Genomic DNA, 22,596 nt, shown 5'->3' on the forward strand with positions numbered 1-22,596 from the left:
TGCCCAGACATAACAACGATTAAATGAAATTATAAAATTATTTATTTATTTATATAAAGTTGTGTTATTTAAAAGAATATAAAATATAATTATATTATAAATAAGAAATTTATGAATTTTCAAGAAATTCAAAATATGACTAATTAAAATTAATAAATAAATAGTAGATAACAAATCGTTAAACTTCAGTGTCTTCGGTTTGGCACTTTGTTCTTTCACCTAAAAGAAAGAACACAACTACACCGGAAATTTCATCCAAAACCACTATACTAACTGAAAATCAGGTCTGATACAACAAAAACATATGTTCAATCTCCAATAATAGTTTTACTAATTAACACAAACATATATATAATTTACACAAATATATATATATATATATATATATATATATATATATATATATAGTGGCGGATCCAGAAATTTAAGAACAGGGGTCTAAAATTTTAATTTTCTTTTCTTAAAAATAATGGGTATGCAAAATTTTTAATTTTTTTTTCCTTAACACATTAAACTAAATTTAATCAATTCTCCAAAATAATGGGGATGCACTTTGCCCATATGAGGGCTTGGTGCACTGATATATGTGTGTATATATCTGTAGATTCAACAGCTGGGAAGCAAGCTTTTAGTACAAAGTTCCCAAGAGAACATTGTCTTTTATGATTCCATAAACTGTTATGGTGGAGGGCTTGTTTTAGTCTTCTCTGAACCTGCAAGTTCATATGAATGTCAATATTATGACATGAAGAAACCATGACATCACACGCATTGTGCGACAGTCCGAGCATTAGGGGGGAAATGAGAGATTTTGACCTTAATGACATGTTCTTGGTATGATGTATAGGACATACCATAGATCCCTCGCATCTCTACTTCTCGCCATTATTGAACAAGGGCACAACAGCAGCACATCAAATGCGAAAGGAAATCATCGATAAAGCCACCCTGCCAGAGGAAGAAAACGGTAATGTTTTGAGGCCACTGAATGTCGAGTTAGATCAAAACTTACTATGAAGTGTGAACAATAGGAGAAGAAGGCATAGATGATAGGCAAACGGCAGAAGAACATCTGGTTTTAGCCCATTTTATCATTACATAGAATTATGGACACAGCTAAGCATGATAACAATGTTCGGACAGTTCACAGCAATATACTTATCATTGTATGATAAACAATGAGACCAAGGCTTTATGTTTTCACTAGTAGATTACTCTTTTCTGGCAGAGAAAGATACCGTAACGTTCAACGTCTTGCGAAGCTTCCTTCTAACACAGCAAGTGTAGCAACAGCATGACAATATCAACGAATACGTCATTAATTCGTTGCATGCTTCTGCAGAAGCTGCCAAATTTTGTTGTGTAAGCTTCAAAAAATCAAAATAATACCATAACCGAAAACAGAATTTTAAAGGTATCGCAGTTTGATAAAAGGCTCCAACCAGCACGCAAGCCTAAGAGGGAGAAGGTAAAATCCTTTCTTCAGGGAAGCAGAATTCTCATAGTAACTTGTTCATGGGTGCTATGCAATATAGATTATAGACACGCAGATGCATACATAATATCAGAAACACTTACACATGTGCCTGTTTGTTGCAACGGTAGCAATCTTTGAAAATGTACCACAAGGATAGAAGAATGTCTTTATACCTGCAATTAGAAAAGGTGGCTTAGGATACCAGATGATCGGAAAAAAAAGGAAGGTCTTCCACCAGATACGTCTACAGAAAAGGAAAATATACGAAGAAAGTTTTCTTTCCCTCTCTTAGAGCTAAGCAATCTCAAATTTTAAGTTGTAACTGTTGGTTTTTTGGCAAAGTCTCACATTGGTTGTGTATAAGGAGGAGGGGAAATTCTTTTGTTATAAATAGAGTCATCCTCCTTCTTAGTTAAGCATCCCACAAGTATAAGCATTCTTCACCATTAAAGTCTATTTGTACTCTTTCTCTCTTTGTAATATTTCTTCCACTAGTGAAATATTATTTTAGTAGTGTTCGAGGAGGTAGGTATAATTTTGGCCTAATCTCGTTAAATTTTGGTGTTCTCTTTATGTCTATTTAATAGCTATTGTCGGGTATAGTTGTTGTTAATTATTATCTTATTAAAATTATTTGTCTTGGTAGTTCTGTCTAAGGAAAGTGGGTTTTAAGAGGGACCATTGTGACCCCTCCTCTTTCTTGGGAATCTACTTTGAGGTGATTTTTAGTACAATCATTTTCACACTAGTCACCTAGATAATAGTTTTCAAGGTGGATTTGTTATTATTGGTGGAAATCAACCCGAATTCCACAACAATTGATATCAGAGCTCTTGGTTTATTTTAATATACTCTGTGGTTGCGGCTTAGGCTAATCTTCCACATCAAAAAAAATTTCTTGGGATAATTGGCATTCCGCATTGACAACTATTAAATATAATTTGTAGCAGAAATGACAGACGCAACAAAAACATCCACATCGTCGTCAGCAACTATGACAAATGTTAGATTTGCAGTGGAGATTTTTTATGGCACCGGTCATTTCGGCATGTGGCAAAGTGAGGTTCTAGATACCCTATTTCAGCAGGGTCTAGACATTGCTATTGAAGGAGAGAAACCAGATGATGTTGAGGAGAAAGAATGGAAGAGGATCAATAGATTGACATGTGGTACTATTCGATCGTGTCTTTCTAGAGAGCAGAAGTATGCATTTTCTAAGGAAAATTCTGCAAGTAAACTGTGGAAGGCACTGGAGGATAAATTTTTTAAGAAAAGCGGTCAGAACAAGCTCTACATGAAAAAGAGATTGTTCCGCTTCAACTATGTACCAGATACCACTATGAATGATCACATTACTAGCTTTAATCAGCTGGTGACTGATCTGATGAATATGAACGTGACTTTTGAAGACGAAGATCTGGCTCTGATGTTGATGGGATCACTTCCTGATGAGTTTGAGTATCTTGAAACTACTCTACTTAATGGGAAAGTTGATGTGTCTCTCAGTGAAGTAACTGCTGCCTTGTATAGTTATGAATTGAGAAAGAAAGACAAACAAGAAAATACAAGTGTTGAAGCAGAAGCTCTTGTTGTTAGAGGCGGTTCGAAGAGTCAGAATAAAGGAAGAAGAGGGAGATCGAAGTCAAAGTCCAGATTGAGCAAAGATGAATATGCCTTTTGTCGAGAAAAAGGGCACTAAAAGAAAGAATGTCCCAGGCTAAAGAACAAAGGCAAACCTGAAAGGGGAAAGGCTGTCTCAGAATTAAATGTGGTCGAGTATGATGATGCAGATTCAGATTTCGCATTCGCTGCTACGCCATCAACCAACTGTTCCAGTTCATGGCTGTTAGATTCAGCTTGTAGCCACCATATGACCCCCAATAGAGAATGGTTCTTTGATTTTAAAGAACTAAAAGGTGGAATTGTCTACACAACAAATAATTCCCCTCTTGACACACTTGGGATTAGTTCAATTCGCTTGAGGAATCAGGATGGATCAATCAGAACCTTAACAGGTGTCCATTATGTACCAGATTTAATGAGAAATCTCATCTCTGGGAACCTTAGAGTCAAAAGGTTTAGAAGTGAGGGAAAAAGATGGGATCATGAGGATTATCTCTGGTGCACTGATGATAATGAAGGGAATCCGAAAAAGAAACAATGTGTATTACTTTCTGGGTAGTACAATTGTTGGGACAGCAGCAGTGACAGCTTTTACTGATGAACAAGAGTCAGAAGCAACCAGGTTATGGCATATGCGCTTGGGGAATGTTGGTGAAAAATCCTTGAAATTGCTGATAGATCAAGGATTATTGAAGGGTGCTCGGGCTTGCAAATTAGCTTTTTGTGAGCATTGCATCAAAGGGAAGAAGACGAGGGTGAAATTTGGAACATCAATCCATGATACTAAAGGTATTTTGGATTATGTTCATTCAGATGTATGGGGCCTTCCAAGACAACTTCATTGGGATGAACACACTATTATGTCACTTTTGTTGATGATTTTTCCCGGAGAGTTTGGGTGTATACAATGAAGACAAAGGATGAGGTGCTAGGATTTTTCCTTAAATGGAAAAAGATGGTGGAGACTCAAACAGGCAGAAAAATCAAACGTCTCCGTATAGATAATGGTGGAGAGTACAAAAATGATCTATTTCTGAAAGTCTGTGAAGAAGAAGGTATTGTCAGGCACTTCACTGTCAGAAGTACACCACAATAGAATGGGGTGGCAGAGCGTATGAATCGAACATTAGTGGAGAAGGTTCGGTGTATGTTGTCTAATGCTGGGTTAGGCAAAGAATTTTGGGCTGAAGCTTTGGTCTATTCTTGTCACCTTGTCAACCGCTTACCATCGACTGCTATTGGTGGTAAAACACCATTAGAGAAATGGTTTGGAGTACCTGCTACAGATTATGATGCCTTACATGTGTGTTTGGTTCTACTGCATACTACCATGTTAATGAGTCAAAGGTGGACCCAAGAGCAAAGAAGGCGATCTTTATGGGGATCACCTCTGGTGTGAAAGGCTATCGTCTTTGGTGTCCAGAAACAAAGAAAATAATCTTTAGCAGGGATTTTACCTTTGATGAATCTACCATGTTGAGAAAGGTGACTTCAGAAAAATTGGAACAGATAGATGGAACTCCTAAACAGGTGGAGTTTGAAAGAAGCAGAATTGACCCAGCCAGTAAAGAAACTGATGTTGACTCTCCTATGGTAGAAGAAGAGTCAGATGAAGAAGAGGTTCAGACCCAAGAACCTCCACATCAACATGAATTAATTGCACTCAGAAAGGGAAAGAGGACCATTAGACAACCTGCTCGTTATGCTGATATGGTCTCTTTTGCATCACCAATTGCAATTGATGACGTTCCTACCACTTTTAATGAAGCAATCCAAAGTTCAGAACATAAAAAGTGGAGGATCGCCATGAATGAAGAAATGCAATCCCTTCAAAAGAATCAGACGTGGAAACTAGCTAGTCTTTCGAAGGAAAAGAAGGCAATTGGGTGCAAGTGGGTATATGCAAAGAAAGATGGATTTCCTGACAAGAATAACATCCGCTACAAAGCAAGATTGGTGGCTAAAGGCTACGCTCAAACGGAGGGAGTTGATTATAATGAAGTATTTTCTCCAGTTGTAAAAATTCCTCCATCAGAATTTTGTTGGCTTTGGTAGCACAGTTGGATTTGGAACTAGTTCAGATGGATGTAAAAACTGCATTTTTACATGGAGACTTGGATGAGGAAATCTACATGACACAGCCAGATGAATTCAAAGTTGCTGAAAAAGAAGAGATGGTGTGCAAATTAGAAAAATCGCTATACGGATTGAAGCAATCTCCAAGGCAGTGGTACAAGTGATTTGACAAGTTTATGATAGGGCAGAAGTACACAAGAAGCAAATATGATCATCGTGTATATTTACGCAAGCTACAAGACGGATCCTATATATATCTTCTTTTTTATGTTGATGATATGTTGATAGCTTCCAGGAGTCAGACATAAATTGCAAAAACTAAAGACTCAATTGAACAGGGAGTTTGAGATGAAGGATCTTGGTGAAGCAAAGAAGATTCTAGGCATGGAGATATCAAGGGATAAGAAATTGGGGAGGCTTTGTTTGTCTCAGAAAGAATATCTGAGGAAGGTACTAAAACGTTTTGGCATGAATGAGAAGTCAAAACCAGTTAGTACACCTCTTGCTCATCATTTCAAGCTCAGTGCATCCATGTCACCTAAGGATGATGCGGAACGAGAATACATGTCAAAGGTTCCATATGCAAGTGTTGTTGGTAGCTTGATATGCAATGGTGTGTACGAGACTCGATATTTCACAGGCAGTTGGGGTTGTGAGCAAGTATATGCATGATCCTGGAAAGGAGCATTGACAAGCTGTGAAATGGATTCTGCGGTATATTCTGAACAACGTAGATGTTGGTTTGGTCTTTCAGCAGGACAAACAAGATGGTCAGTGTGTAGTTGGGTATTGTGATTCAGACTATGAAGGTGATTTGGACAAGTGTCGATCAACTACTGGTTATGTGTTTACTTTTGCAAAGGCACCAGTCAGTTGGAAGTCCACCTTACAGTCACCAGTGGCTTTGTCTACTACAGAGGCAGAGTATATGGCAATTACAGAGGCTGTGAAGGAGGAAATTTGGCTTCAAAGGTTGCTTGGTGAATTGAGAATGGAACAGAAGCACATCAAAGTGCATTGTGACAGTCAGAGTGCTATTCATTTAGCAAAGAACCAGGTTTACCATGCAAGGACGAAGCACATCGATGTTCGATATCACTTTGTACGAGAGATTCTAGAAGAAGGTGGAGTCATAATCTAGAAGATTCGGACCACTGAGAATCTTGCTAATATGTTGACAAAAGTGGTAACTGTGGTCAAGTTTAAACATTGTTTAGACTTGGTCAATATTGTTACAAATTGAAAGATGAATTTGTAGACACTCTGAAGATTGAATTTTTGAGAGATGTGTGTGTAATTTTCCAAGGTGGAGATTTGTTGGTTTTTTGGCAAAGTCCCACATTGGTTGTGTATAAGGAGGAGGGGAAATTCTTTTGTTATAAATAGAGTCATCCTCCTCCTTAGTTAAACATCCCACAAATATAAGCCTTCTTCACTATTAAAGGCTATTTGTACTCTTTCTCTCTTTGTAATATTTTCTATACTAGTGAAATATTATTTTAGTAGTGTTCGAGGAGGTAGGTATAATTTTGGCCTAACCTCGTTAAATTTTGGTGTTCTCTTTATGTCTATTTAATAGCCATTGTCGGGTATAGTTATTGTTAATTATTGTCCTATTAAAATTACTTGTCTTGGTAGTTCTGTCTAAGGAAGAGAGACTATTGTGACCCCTCCTCTTTCCTGGAAATCTACTTTGGGGTGATTTTTAGTACAATCGTTTTCACACTAGTCACTTAGATAATAGGTTTCAAGGTGGATTTGTTATTATTGGTGGAAATCAACCCGAATTTCACAACAGTAACTTCTATCATGTCAAACAGAAAAGAAAGAAGACATTTAACACAATAATGGGGCAGTACGACATAAAAAGGACTTACACAGATGGTTCTGAGCAACAACCGAGTAAATCAGCATTCCATTCATACCGATGCGAACCTCTATGAGAGAGCAGATCATGTCCAGATGAAACAGAAAAAGTGTTTCTGCAAATGCATTACATGACTTTAGAAACCACATTTAGATTTGAGTACATGAAATGCATAAACTATAAGTGCAGATTCACAAGCTTAAGGACTCAAGGCACCAAAACTGAAACAAATGCCGAATTCCTAATAAATAACAAGGTATGAAGATATCAACAACAAACTCTTGCATCAAAAGCATAAAATTTTAGCCTTTCCATCCAACTTTTAACTTTATCACTAGGTTCCGAGGATTTATGTGTGCATACATACTTAGAACCAAGATCGCCTTTTGGCAATGCAAAATTCAAAATGAAAATAAAAAAAACCTTGAAGTTGTGCGAGAATCGGGCTTCTTAGGGGAGTTTGCATCATATGAATGATCTTTCTCACTATCGGCATCTGAGTAATTACGCTCCACTTTCTTAGAACCTTTGGTGGATAAACTCTTCTCTTTAACAGAAGTTGCAGCAACTTCTGTTACCTCAAGCAAATGCTGGATTACTTCAGAGTTCACACTGCTTCACATCATAATTAGATTGCGAACGATGTAGTTCCAATCGAGGCTTCTCATTTGCCTTTTGCAGTGCTTCATTAAAACCCATGTTTGGGTATGAAGAAGAAAGAGTTTTTTTTCAAAATAATGACATCATTTTTGGAGGGTTCCGGTTTCATTATAACATCTTGCACCCTTCTATCCTCTTCATCCAACGTGTACTCGTGTTGATCTTTCTTAATAACTTCTAGTCTCTCCTGCATGTTATGGAGGAATGGATCAATTAATAGCATGCAAAGCCTACTCTGCCAGGTAAACATTCAAATAGATATGGAAAATACCAACTAGCCATTGCGCTTTATTGAAGTTAATCAAGCCATTATGGAACAAACTGCAACCTTTTTAATGAATTACATTTAAAGATGCATAAGATAAGATTATGAAAAAAAGTTTCGAGATTAGTCAGTACCCTGACTCGAGCATTATCCACCAGAGTGATAAGAGGAACAAGCTTCAAATACTGGTCTATTTCATTCTGTGCCTTCCTAAATTGATAAACAATGTTCCACCCCATGGCAAGAACATACAGGTAACTCCTCTCCTGACAGCTATTCACCAAAATGTAAGACCTCCTCAACGCATCCTCGAGATGCTCCAAAGGCTCCCTCGTCTCGGGATACCTTTTAAGCTTGGATAACTTGAGCTGCTCCAGCAAGTTGCCGATCAACTTCAGATGCTGAGCGAATTTCCTACAACTCTTCCTATGAATTCGTGCTGTGCTTGCAGCTTTAACTATCATTGCTAAAATTTTCATTTAAATCAACTGTAAAACCTTATATAAAAACCATTCATAATGATATAAAGTAAAAACGTAATAATCAAAGTTTATAAATATGAGGGAGCTCCCTAATACATCCTAAAATAATAACACTGAGTTTAAAACAAAAACAAAGTTACGACTGAATACAAGGGTCTACAAATAGTATATGTCCTATAATGTTATGAAATTGTTACAACATTCAAGACAAGTGCACGTGTCGCATATCAAGTAATAAAGTGAAAACTACAAGAGTTTCGGATGTCGAACCCACATATAGCAAGGAATTACATCTTAGAATTGTTGATTCTTTGCAAAAGATAAGTTTGGATGAAATAGTGATGAGTTTATAGCAAAGTTAAAAATTCATAATATTAAAGGCAAGGAATGCAACATCAATCAGGAGAGCAAATAGACCACTAGACTAGTAAATGATGTCATTTGACAGTTTACAGTATGATTATGCTATGACAATAAAGTTATGCGACATGCAATGATTAATAAATTAATCCACTTTCAAAGATTAAACACTTAACCAATGAAATTCAATTTTTACTAATTTCATTAATCAAGCAGTTAACAAAGAAATGACAATCGATAGCATACATCTTAATAATTTCCATTTATAAAAACAACCAAGATTAACATACATAAATATATTTTTATTTCTAAAAATATCAAATGAAGTTTTAACACATAAAAAATATTATTTCAAGCAAAAATCATAAAACAAGCTTTTCATCAAACAATTTATGTTCGAATCCAAACAACACCATAAAAATTAAAACATTCAAACTAAACAAAGTTTCTTCCCTCTTTCAAGTAAAGACACAAAGAAGCTTGAACCCAAAATGGTCACCGTTGCTACGAAGGCATTGCTGCTCCACTCCCTAACAAATTCAAACCTCCATAGCCGATGAAGGAAAGAAGGAAATAAAATGAAAATGAAGAAATGTTGAAGAATGGTGTGAAAAGTGAGTAGAAGCCTTATTTATAATCCCCAAAGGTCAAAGCATATACCAATAGGAAAATTATGATTTTCTTATATTTTCCAACCATTTTATAACTGTATTGGACAACTATTTCTTTCCAGAATTTTCTTATAACTGCCTGTTGAGTCATCAATTATTATAGATTCGGCTCAGTAATTCAGTACAATATCGTCTCACAGCAAAGTTTACAACATCAATAATGTTACAACATCAGTGTACCAAATTACATCAAAATATCATAAAATAGCCCAAAATATATAAACTCCCAATGTGCAAATGATGTAGAATATGTTAAAATAAACCTAAAATGATCCTAATGATGATAAAGTTCAAGCTTAGCCTAGGTAAAAAGATCTAAAAATATAACTCTTTTGGTGAGTTATCACCCTCTAAGATAAATCAAGACGTACTCTGAAGCTTCGACTGATCTAGAATGTTTGGGGACGATAACGCTCCACGAATGGTCTTCTAAGAACATGCGCACGAAAACACATTTCGTACGCTGATCTTACAAGCTCAATGCCACACTAACAATAGTATCATACTACATGCATTTACTAAATGAGCATACTAGTGGCATAGGTAATAATATATAAGGATGCCGAATAAAAAGTTGAGGTAGGCATCATGGTACGACTAAGGGTTCTGCATCTCAGAGTGCACACCCTCTAGCCTACCTAAGATACCCTTAGGTATCCAAGGTAAGATCTGGAACTGCATCAAAAACGTACACCGATCCAACTTACTCTGTTGAGTCTTGAGGCATCTGCGCCTGATTGGCTACTGAAGTGCCTTAGCACTAACTGGGATATATCCAAACTCTTATAAAACGAGACGATTGGAATATGCTAAAGTAACTCGGGTGTTTTGGTTATTTTCCAAGCATCAAACAATGCTAGTTTTATATTAACCAAATTATTATTATTTCTAGTTGTAATGTATTTATTAATGTTCTCACTTGTAGTTTTATTTCATGGCATTCAAGTGTTATTAGGCCCCTCAAGTTCAACCCCTTAAACAATTGGATTTTTATCGAATATTCTACGCTGGTACTGATATTGAGCTCTTTGGTATCGATACTGACCCCTGAATATTGATACCCATACTTTGGTATCGATACTGAAATGGCTATTATATGTTGAGAAGGAAAAATAGTATTGATACTCTTAGATCGAGTATTGATACTTTTATATTAGGGTATCAATACTATCCCAAGTAATGATATAAAAATGGTGTTGATGTTTTGAAAAACATCTCAGTATCAATACCCCTACTGGGAGTACCGATACTCAACCCTCAATATCGGTACTCTCATGAGTACCGATACCAAAATTGGCTACTGGAATCTACTAAGTGAACTCAATGTTGATATGTCTCTTGTGAGTATCGATACCAAATGAAGGAGTATCGGTACTTTCAGCCTCAAAGTTTCTTTATTTTAAACCATCTGACGAATAATATCATTATTATTTTGCCAGTACTAATACTCAAGCTCAGAAATGCCTTGTTTGGGCAAGAAAATGACTCCCCATTTTACCTAAAGATCCTACTAAGTTTCCCAAACATTGTTAAAGTTTTATGTACATTAAGAGGGATCATAATAGGTTTATAAACATGTTGAAAAAACACCAAATACTAACATCTACCATGAATGTGCTTACATACTTCATAACTTATGAAAAACCAAACAAGCACACCTAGTTATCCGCAAGTGGTAGAGTTGAGTTATAAATGTGATTCCTAAACTACTAAGCTGCTGGAAATGCTCAAAGCTCAACCAATGGTCAATTTTTCGTTCTCTTTTCTCTTGGAGCTTTCTCTCACTTTTCTCATTAGAAAAAGATGAACCACATGAATTACAAATGGAATTGGGAGTTTAAGAAGAGGTTTAAAATGTTTCTAGAGGCTCAAATCTCTAAAAAATGAGCCGGTTACACTTGGGTTCCTAAACCTACACTAAAACCCATATTTGACTATCATGACCAAAACTTACCATTGAGAGCTTGAATGAAAGCTTGGAATGAGAAGATTAAAGTTCTTGCCCTGAGGTTGGTGAGTAAGTTTTGAGATGTTACATAGTTTACACTTTTTCTTGAGATACTAAGGGAAGCAAATGGGCTTTGAAATTAAAGAAGAAGAAAGAGACAAATGAATGGTGAAAATAAGATATGAAGGGGTTCTCAGACGTGACATCATCCACTCTAAATGGATATTCAACCTTTAAACTAAAAATGGTGTAATTGCTCATTTAGTCTTCTTAACTTTGATCACAATATAAAATACCATTTTTATCGTCCATTGGGCCCAACCCAAGCCTAAACCAATGCTCATTTGGACCAAACTTCCCTACAAGGCTAATTGATTTATCTAAAATATTGTCGGGTTAACCTAAAACTAATAACCTTAAGGGTGTTACAAGCCCTACTTTCACATGGTCAAATTTATAAGATGTGTCTTTTTTGGTTAAGAAATTGGATCGAGTATTGGTGACTTCTTCATGGATAATGGCTTTTCCTTCGGCGATGTGTCTTTTCTCACTACGGGGTTGTATGATCATTTCCCTAGAATAGTGCAAAGTGAGAGGGAGTTAATGTCTTTGCCTAAACCTTTTCGATTTTTTAATTTTTGGGTAAATGATCCGAGTTTCCTTTGCATTATGGATGATAGATGGTATCATCCCCTGTAACCTGCTAACCCTATAAGTAGTTTATTTCTTAAGTTAAAACATTTCAAACCTATTCTAAATGACTTGAATGTGAATAGTTATGGGAGTTTATCTGTTAAGGTTCGAGAACAAAATGGTGGAGTTAGAGCATCTTCAGTTGGCTTTACTGGAAAATAATATGTAGGATGTGGATTTGATTTCCAAGAAAAAATAATCTAGCTGAATTAATTGTTTTAATGAGTGCTTAAGAGAGCTTCTTTCAACAAAAGAGTAGGATCAACTAGATTCAAAAAGGTGATCAAAACTCTAAGTTCTTTCATTCTATAGTGATTGTGAGGCAAAATAGGCAGACTATTCGTGTTGGTAATGCTCAATCCCACATAGTATTGAAAACACTATTGGGAATGGGTATTTATGGTTTGGAATTCCCACTTCCTTGTTGAGTGAAAGAGAATAAGGGGGACTCTCGCGCACCACCGCCACCGCCGTCCGTCTTGGCTCGGCACGACATGGCACGACTCGGCACGGCACGACACAGCACGGCTCGGCTCATCTCGGCTCGTGGTCGTGGTCGTGGTTGTGGTAATATGTGTCTTCGGTACGCCCGCGCGTACACTATCTTTTTAGAGAAAATTCTTGAGGAATTTCTCTTTGAAAGAAACAAATGGAAAAATGTGAAAGATTTCAACTGATATTTATAAGCTGTTGAGGACTGTTTAAATTCAAATGATAATAGCTGGTTTATGAGAGTTATCAGAAATTAAACAGCTTTTCCTAAATTAAATAAAAAAACGTTAAGATGTATCTGGACTGATTTCTAGCTTTGTACAGAGGGGACAAGCTGTTAATATCAGGAGTTACAGGAGTTATTTGATTTAATTCCAGGGGTTACATGATATAATTTCGGGAGTTATAACAGCTGAATAATGATGCAATGAACCTGGACTATTTTTTGAGTCAGGTTCATCTAGACGTTTCAGCTGTTACAAAAGAAGAAATTTAATCCTGAAATTTTATGGACGATTTTAACCCTATTTCTAGCCTATAAATAGAGGGCTATATTCAGCTTCTCAACTCACTCTCAACATTCACAATTCACTCTCAAAGTGTTTTCTGCAATTATTATTTCTGTGCTTTCTGATAAGAAGAGCAATACCACCGGCAGTCCACTCCGATTTCGGGTATACGGAATTCGGAGCGACTGTGTTAACCTCGGGGGACGGTTCGCCTACTGCAGCGATTACACACATCGGGTGAATTCGTTTCTAAGGAAGTGGTTATACCACAACACAGTTTACGAATCTGTTCATTTTAATTACTGTTTATATTTCCAGTCAGTGCTAACAGTGTAGTTTTGCAGTTCATATATCCAATAATTTAGAAATGAATTCGATATACTGCAATCATGTCAACACCTTTGAGTAAGCTTATTCTCGATCTTTCCAAGCTCGATGTACTTGATGGAAAGAATTATAGAAGGTGGTCCCAGCGAATCCTGATTTTCTTTGAGAAGCTTAATCTTGACTACGTGCTGCTGCTCAAGCAACCACCTACCATGCCGCCAACCCCTGCTGCCGGTAATGATACGGATGCGGTCCTTAATGAAGATGCCTTAGCAACTACCACCGCTACTCTTGCTACCTACGAGAAGTACGAGAAAGACAATAAAACGGTGCGAGGACATCTGCTCAGTCACATGTCAAATAAGTTATTTGATATGTTCCTTAGAGAAAGGAGTGCCAAGGTAATATGGGACACTCTTGAGAAGAAGTATGGTGCGGACGATGCGGGCATCAAAAAGTACGTTGTCGGTGAATGGCTCAAATTCCAGATGACAGACGACAAGCCGATAATGGATCAAGTCCATGACTATGAGAACCTAGTCGCTGACATCATCGCCGAAGGGATGGAAATGTGCGAGGTGCTGCAAGCCAATGATCTCATTGAGAAGCTGCCCAAGTCCTGGTCCAACTACCACAACTCTCTTAAGCATAAGAAGAGAGAAATTTCACTTGAAAACTCGTGGGCCATATGAAGATTGAAGAAACCAACCGTTTAAAAGATAAGCTTACTAATTCTATGAGTAATTTATCTTTTAGAGCTAACCTGGTTGAGTCTATATTTAATAAGATCATGAAACGTGGGAATCAAGACAAGAAGACGAAACCTCAGAAGGCTACCAACTTCAAAAAGTCAGGAAAAGCCAAACCTGAAGGAAAGACGCTCAAGTGTTATGTCTGCGGTTTACCTGACCACAAAGCTTACCAATGCCAATACCGCTCTGACCGCCAGAATGACAACAAGCCACAGATGCACGTTGTAGAAGAAGATGATGAGATCATAGTTGTGGTGGTCTCAGAAGTCAGTCTGGTGGAAAACAGTTCGGAATGGGTTGTTGACATTGGCGCTTCAAAGTATTTCTGCGCAAGGAAGGAGTTTTTCACTGAATTCGAGGATTGGAACGAAGGTGAACGTGTGTACATGGGAACTCTAGCAGCTCTGAAGTGTTAGGAAAAGGCAAGGTTTTACTCAAGCTGACCTCTTGTAAAACTCTGGCTGTAAATAATGTTCTGTATATACCTACATTGCATAGAAATTTGATAAGTGGTGGGCTTCTGAATAAGGCAGGCATTAAGTTAGTTTTTGAGGCAGATAAACTTGTACTTTCCCAAAATGGTGATTATGTTGGGAAAGGGTTTTTAAGTAATGGTTTATTTGTCATAGAAACTCAATTTAATGAAAATAAAGCTACCACTTCTGCTTATATTGTTGAATCCATTGATATGTGGCATGTTAGATTAGAACACATGAATATTCATGCTTTAAAGAAATTGATAAATATGGATGTTCTGCCTAAACTAGACACAACTAGCTTTAACAAATGTGAAATTTGTGTAGAAGCTAAGCATACTAGACCTCACTTTAAGATTGTTTCTAATAGAAAGACTGAGCTGTTAGAACATATTCATACTGATCTAGCATATTTTAGAAACACTGAAAGTAAAGGAGGAAAATACTACTACATAACTTTTGTGGATGATTATTCAAGATATACAAAAGTTTATCTCCTAAGGACTAAAGATGAAGTTGAAAACTTCTTTCTTATTTATAAGGCAGAAGTTGAAAATCAATTAGATAGGAGAATCAAACGGGTTAGATCTGATAGAGGTGGTGAATATGGATCTAATTTCTTAAAAGATATTTGTGAAAAGAATGGCATAATTCATGAAACTTCAACCCCCTATTTTTCTCAACAGAATGGTATAGTTAAAAGGAAAAATAGAACTTTAAAAGAGATGATGAATTCTTTACTAATAAGTTCAGGGTTATCTGATAACATGTGGGGGGAAGCCATTCTATCGTCAACTCATATCTTGAACCGAGTTCCTCATAAGAAATTAGATTCTACCCCATATGAATTGTGGAAAGGATACGCTCCTAATTTACAATATCTGAAAGTGTGGGGGTGTCTGGCTAAAGTGGGTTTGCCAGACTTTAAGAAGTCCACTATTGGACCTAAAACCGTTGATGCAATGTTCATAGGGTATGCTACGAATAGTGCTGCATACAGATTCATGCTTTTACAAGATTATTCTATTTGTGAGTCAAGAGATGTTGTTTTCTTTGAAAATACCTTTCCTTTAAAGGAACCGAGATTAAATATCGAAACACAAATAGAATATATTCCATCAACTTCTTCTAGTAATCCTGCTAGGTCTTCTGAACAAATTGATTTTGAGCCTATAAGAAGTAAAAGGCAAAGAGTTGAAACCTCTTTTGGACCAGACTTTATTACTTCCTTTATTTCTGAGATAAATGATTTAGACTCAATTTCAGATCCTATAGCTCAAATTTTTCTATTAGATGAGGATCCTAAAACTTTTGAAGAAGCTATAAGATCTATTGATGCTAGTTTTTGGAAAACGCTGTTAATGATGAACTAGAATCGATAATGTCTAATCATACTTGGGAATTAGTTGACTTGCCTAAGGGATTCAAACCAATCTCCAATAACTGGGTCTTTCGGAAGAAACTAAGGCCAGATGGTTTGATTCAGCGGTACAAGGCAAGGTTAGTCGTCAAAGGGTTTACTCAAAGGTTTGAGACTGCTTTCTTGAATGAGGATCTAGATGAGGAGATTTACATGGAGCAGTCACTAGGTTTTGAAGCACCTGGTATGGAAGGGAAAGTCTGTAGACTTAAAAAGTCACTTTATTGACTTAAGCAGGCTCCTAATCAGTGGTATGAGAAATTCCATAAAACTATTCTTAGTTTTGGTTTTGTTGTGAATGGTTCGGATGCTTGTTTGTATTCAAAGATGTTTGACACTGAATATGTCATCATAAGCCTGTATGTTGATGACATGTTGATTTTCAGTTCTAACATCGAGTCCATTAACAAAGTTAAGAGTTTCTTGTCCATTAAGTTTGAGATGACAGATTTGGGAGAAGTTGATGTAATCTTAGGAGTCAGAGTTACCAAAACTGAAAAGGGATTTTCTTTAAGTCAAGCACATTATATAGAGAAAGTGCTAAAGAAATTTGACAGTTTTGATGTCGTCCCTGTTCGAACTCCTTTTGACCCTAGTATACATCTTGTTAAGAATAAAGGAAGTAGCGTTTCCCAAACTGAATATGCTAAATTAATCGAAAGCTTAATGTTCTTAATGAACTATACTCGGCCTGATATTGCTTATGCTGTGAGTAAACTGAGTAGATATACTCATAATCCGAGTGGTGAACACTGGATTGCTCTTGAACGCTTACTGAAGTATCTTAAGGGTACTTTGGATTAGAAACTTGAGTTCATTGGCTTTCCTGCGGTACTGGAAGGATATTGTGATGCCAACTGGGTTTCTGATAATGATGAGGTAAGATCTACGAGCGGGTATGTTTTTACTTTGGGTGGAGCATCAATCTCGTGGAAATCATCAAAGCAGACTTGTATTGCTCATTCTACCATAGATTCAGAGTTTATAGCTCTTGACCTAGCTGGGCAAGAAGCCGAGTGGCTCAGAAGCTTGTTGGTAGATATTCCGTTGTGGGGAAGACCGACTCCTCCGGTTTCATTATTGTGTGATTCACAAGCTGCGATATGTGTGGCTAAGAACCAAGCTTACAATGGTAAGAAAAGACACATTTGCATAAGACATGAATCAGTTAGACACTTAATAAAGAATGGAGTGCTCTCTTTAGAGTATGTGAAGTCGGAAAGGAACCTAGCAGATCCGCTTACCAAAGGGTTAAGTCGGAAGCTGGTCCTAGATTCGTAGAAGGGGATGGGTCTAAAGCCCATTGGTTGAGGAATTCATGGTGGATACCCAAATTAGTTATCTAAGTTCCATGAGGTCAAACGAAACCATGGAAAGACTCATAGTGCACATTCCTACTGCCTATCCCTATGATGAATAATGTGCATGCCCAGGATGAGCTTAATTGCTCTTAATAAATTCATAGCCCAGGCTTTGGGTGGTTTTAGTGAGAAAGACTTGATGAATTTACCGATTTTTGCTGAATATCTATTCTTAATAAGTTCATAACCCAGAGTGAGTGGGTAGGAAATGATGAACTTACCGACAGAAAGGTTGAGTTTGTTAAACTCTTAATAAATTCAAATCCAAGTATTTGGATGGTTCTAGTGAGAATGACTTATTGAATTTACCGATAAATGAGGTTGAATATTTATTCTTAATGACTTCTTAGCCCAGAGTTTGGGTGGTTCATTTATAATAAACTTGAAGAAAGTCATCATACCCTTTGTGAGGTTGAGATTTTATAAAAGCTCTTAATTATTTCATATCCCTGTTAAGGGTGGTTTATATCGAGATAAACTTGATGAAATAACCTATGTAAGTGAGAAGGGTTAGTCGCCTTCTATGAAAAATATTGGGCCATTTTTCTAGCACACTTACTAGAATTCTGAGGTAAGATGGCCAAATATATACTTTTGTATATATATATCTTACACATCGAGGACTCAGGTGGATGAATGGGTTAGTTGTGTGTTATGAGTTTACCCCTATCTTAGAAAGTTCCAGACTAGTTTCACTTATCTAAGATAAGGATTGCTCATCATCACTATGTACTATTTCCAGATACGTTCACTAGTGCTTAAGCAACTAATCTCGCTATTGCTCTTCTGGAAAGTTTGTTTTCGAGTTTCAGAAGAATTATTTTGCATTAGTGGGGGAATATTAATAATGCTCAATCCCACATAGTATTGGAAATACTATTGGGAATGGGTATTTATGGTTTGGAATTCCCACTTACTTGTTGAGTGAAAGAGAACAAGGGGGACTCTCGCGCACCGCCGCCGCCGTCGCCGTCTGTCTTGTCTCGGCACGACACAACACGGCTCGGCTCGGCTCGTGGTCGTGGTCGTGGTCGTGGTAATACGTGTCTTCGACACGTCCGCGCGGATACTATCTTTTTAGAGAAAATTCTTGAGGAATTTCTCTTTGAAAGAAACAAATGGAAAAATGTGAAAGATTTCAACTGATATTTATAGGCTGTTGAGGACTGTTTAAATTCAAATGATAACAGCTAGTTTATGAGAGTTATCAGAAATTAAACAGCTTTTCCTAAATTAAATAAAAAAACGTTAAGATGTATCTGAACTGATTTACAGCTTTGTACAGAGGGGACAAGCTGTTATTATCAGGAATTACAGGAGTTATTTGATTTAATTCTAGGGGTTACATGATATAATTTCGGGAGTTATAACAACTGAATAATGATGCAATGAACCTGGACTATTTTTGAGTCAGGTTCATCTAGACGTTTTAGCTGTTACAAAAGAAGAGATTTAATCCTGAAATTTTATGGACGATTTTAACCCTATTTTTAGCCTATAAATATAGGGCTATATTCAACTTCTCAACTCACTCTCAACATTCACAATTCACTCTCAAAGTGTTTTTTTTGCAATTATTCTTTCTGTGCTTTCCGATAAGAAGAGCAATACCACCGGCAGTTCACTCCGATTTCTGGTGTACAGAATTCGGAGCGACCGTGTTAACCTCGGGGAACGGTCCGCCTACTGCAGCGATTACACACATCGGGTTGAATTCGTTTCTAAGGCAGTGGTTATACCACGACATGGTTTACGAATATGTTCATTTTAATTACTGTTTATATTTCCAGTCAGTGCTAACGGTGTAGTTTTACAGTTCATAAATCCAACAATTCGCACCCTTACTAATGATCAGGGTCAAGTGTTGGATACTCATGAGGACATCACTACTAAGATTATTCGGTACTATAAGGCTATAGTGAGGAGCCCTGATTTATCCATTTCTGGTACTAGTGTTGACCTGGTTAAGGAGGTGTTGTGGTGTACTTTCTCGAACAATACAAAGGAGCTCTTTTGTCGAAGGGTGATTAGGGACGAAATAAAGGCCTCTATATTTTTCCAGCATCTTAATAAAGATCCTGGCCCGAAGGGGTTTACTTTTTGTTTCTATCAAACTGCTTGGTTGATTGTGGGGAACGATTTCATTGATGCGATTATTTACTTTTTTTTAATCATTCTCGATTCGATTTTTGTCTACTCTTAATGGTACCACTTGGTTTTGGTTCTTAAGAAGGTGAATTCAAATCAAGTAAGAGATTTCAGGCCCACTTATTACTGTAATATGGTGTATAAATGTATTACATGTATCATTGTTAATAAGATTAAATATTTTCTTCCTGAGGTCATCTCTCAAAGCCGATGTCTTCTTATCCCTAGAAGGTCGATTATTGATAACACTCTCATGGCTCATGAGCTGGTTTAAGGCTATAATAGAAGTTCTCTCCCCCCCCCGATGTGCTCTTGAGCTTGATTTATGGAAAGCATTTGATTATGTGAATTGACAGTTTTTGTTGACTGTTCTGGAGGCCTTGGAAATACCTAGGGTGATGATTGGCTAGATCAAAGAGTGTGTTACCACTCCCAAATTCTCCATTTCTTTGAATGGTGGTTTGTTGAGGTTCTTTAATAGGGTTAAAGGGGTTCGTTATGGGGATCCCTTGTCCCCATATCTATTTTTTTATTACCATGAATGTTCTTTATCGTCTTCTAAACAAAGCTGTTGGGTATGGGGTGTTTCGCTTCCATCCTAAGTATCACAAAATTTGCCTCACCATTTTTTGTTTTGTTGACGATCTCTTGCTTTTCACTGAGGGGATTTGTGGATTCAGTTGTGGGGTTTGGGAAGTTTTGAAGTTGTTATATGGTTTCTCGATGCTACAAATTAATCCTTGTAAGTTTGAAATATTTTCTTTTGGGGTTAATGAGGTTGTTTTGACCAAGGTCTCTCAAGTCACTGGTATTGGCCGAGGGAAATTTCCTGTGAGGTATCTCGTATTTCCTTTAAATTTTAAGAAGATCTCGGTTAAAGATTGTGCCCCCTCATTGATTTTGTTGCAAATAAGTTGCAGAGATAAAAAGCAAGGACTCTTTCTTACTCTAACAGATTACAACTTATCCAATCTGTGGTGTAGGGGATTCAGAATTTTTGGACTTGCGAGTTGGCTCTCCCTAGTGTTGTTGTTGATTAGATTAACCAGCTTTTCTCGAGGTTTTTCCGAAAGGGGGAGGACAAGCCTGTGAAAGAGGCTAAAGTAAGGTGGATTGTCATTTGCTCTCCTAAGCCCTAAGGGGGCATTGGTCTTAAGGATATTAAAGGTTGGAAGTAGATATATTTTCTACTTCTTATCAGGAAAATTTTGCTGAATGATGGTTCAATATGGGTTGTCTGGCTGCATTCTTACATCATTGAGGATAATTCCTTTTAGGATATTGCTTGTGCCTAGAATTGTAGTTGGACTTGGAGGACTATTTTGCAACTTAGAGTCAAAGCTGCTTCGATCCAGAGGTTCTTGTCTCTAGGTACTGTGGCTATGATTTGACAGGAGATTCAGTGTAAAAGGATCAAGGTTCCTTGTGTGAGGTTGGTTTGGCATACGAGGGGCATCCCTAAGAATGCTTTAATCTCGTGGATGATGGTTTTGGACAGGTTAACTACTAGAAGTAGGCTCATTTCTTTTGGTATGACCATTGATTGTGAGTTTGGTCTTTGCATAAAGGAGAGTGAGACCATGGATCATTTGATTTTTGAGCGTGAGGTCTCTCGACTTGTTTGGAGTAGTGTTCTGGCTCTTTGCAGGAAAAATAGACATTTGATTGGGTAGAGTGATGAGTTTAGTTGGACGTGTCCTACGCTTAAAAGGGAAGTCCTTGAAACCATAGGTGTTGAAGCTGACATGGAGCAACTGCATTGCTATGATTTGGAATCCTAGGAATTATAAATTGTTTCGAGGAAGTTTGTTTACTATATGTGGGATGGTGGATCAAGTGAAAGAGATGGTGATACATAAAATGTGGGGTAAGAAATTGAATAGCGAGGGTCATGTAAGTTGAGATATTTGTATAGTTTGGTTGTAGCTTTGTTTTGGTTTATAAATGTATTTATTCATCTAAAAAAATATCTCAAATACATTATAAGCGCAAAATATTTAGAAAATAATTATTTAATATATTACAAGTATTATTATTTTTTAATATTTATTTTTAAGTATATTTATTATGCATAGTGGGTGTACGAGAATGGTACATTAGAAACATAATGAAATAGTATAAAATCATATTATAACGTGTTTAATTTTTATCCCATACTTAACTCATCACCTACAAAATATGTATCCATCTCGATACTAAATAAAATAAATAAAACGAGTCTCACAAAATCCTTGCTATTAACCTCCCTAATTTCAATATAAGGAAAGTACACATATCTCCCAATTACAATACATTATTTTGTTAAATCTTTCGATTATTAAAAATTATAAAATAGTCATTTTGTTATTTATATATATTTCAAACTCGTCATTTCCTATTATAGAATTGACGATTGTCTAAATTTGATGTTAATTTGTTAAATGAAATATAATAAAATCATATTTTAATGATATCTACAAATACCATTATTACTTTCAAGTATTGACTCAATGACATAATGTTTCAAGCATTAACTCGAAATCATAATGCAAATTGAGACTCGGTCCATAAAATACAATCAAACGATTCTAAGATCATATTTTATCATATCTCAATCAATAAATTAAAGTTTAGCTCAACAAAAAAGAATAAATTTAAAACATATAAATAGTTCAATAATTATTTTATAACTTTTTAATAATAAAAAAACTCAACAAATTAAGATTCTATAATTGAAATACCATTTATGTACTTTATCCTTTCATAAAATAAAATAATTCCTAATTTATACCGAAATATTAGGTTTGGGTAGATTTATGTTAGGAATAGCCCGTGATTGGGTTAGATTCTCTTAGTTTCCAGTCCTTGAAATGGCTTCACCTAAAAACGACAGAGTTTCACTAGTAATTCTCGGAAAGAAAGGGTCAAATCCTCTCTAAATACCCTCTTTGCTTATCGAAAGATAATTTGGATCCAAAGCTCCCCCTCTCTGCGTTTGGATCTAAGCGTT

At 36.6% G+C, this 22,596-nt stretch overlaps 1 long non-coding RNA gene and 1 pseudogene across 1 annotated transcript; both read right to left on the reverse strand.

Moving 5' to 3' along the window:
* Positions 1 to 830: 830 nt before the first annotated feature.
* LOC120195395 lies at positions 831 to 1,713 on the reverse strand. Its single transcript, XR_005523046.1, has 3 exons — positions 1,579 to 1,713; positions 1,239 to 1,345; positions 831 to 948 (listed from the first exon to the last, which is right to left on the reverse strand). It is a non-coding gene; the product is annotated as an uncharacterized LOC120195395 (long non-coding RNA).
* A 5,336-nt stretch (positions 1,714 to 7,049) lies between these two features.
* LOC120195339 lies at positions 7,050 to 8,447 on the reverse strand (annotated as a pseudogene).
* Positions 8,448 to 22,596: the final 14,149 nt, after the last annotated feature.

This window comes from Hibiscus syriacus, unplaced genomic scaffold (genome assembly GCF_006381635.1).
Source record: "Hibiscus syriacus cultivar Baekdansim isolate YM2019G1 unplaced genomic scaffold, ASM638163v2 tig00117012_pilon, whole genome shotgun sequence".
NCBI lineage: Eukaryota > Viridiplantae > Streptophyta > Magnoliopsida > Malvales > Malvaceae > Hibiscus > Hibiscus syriacus.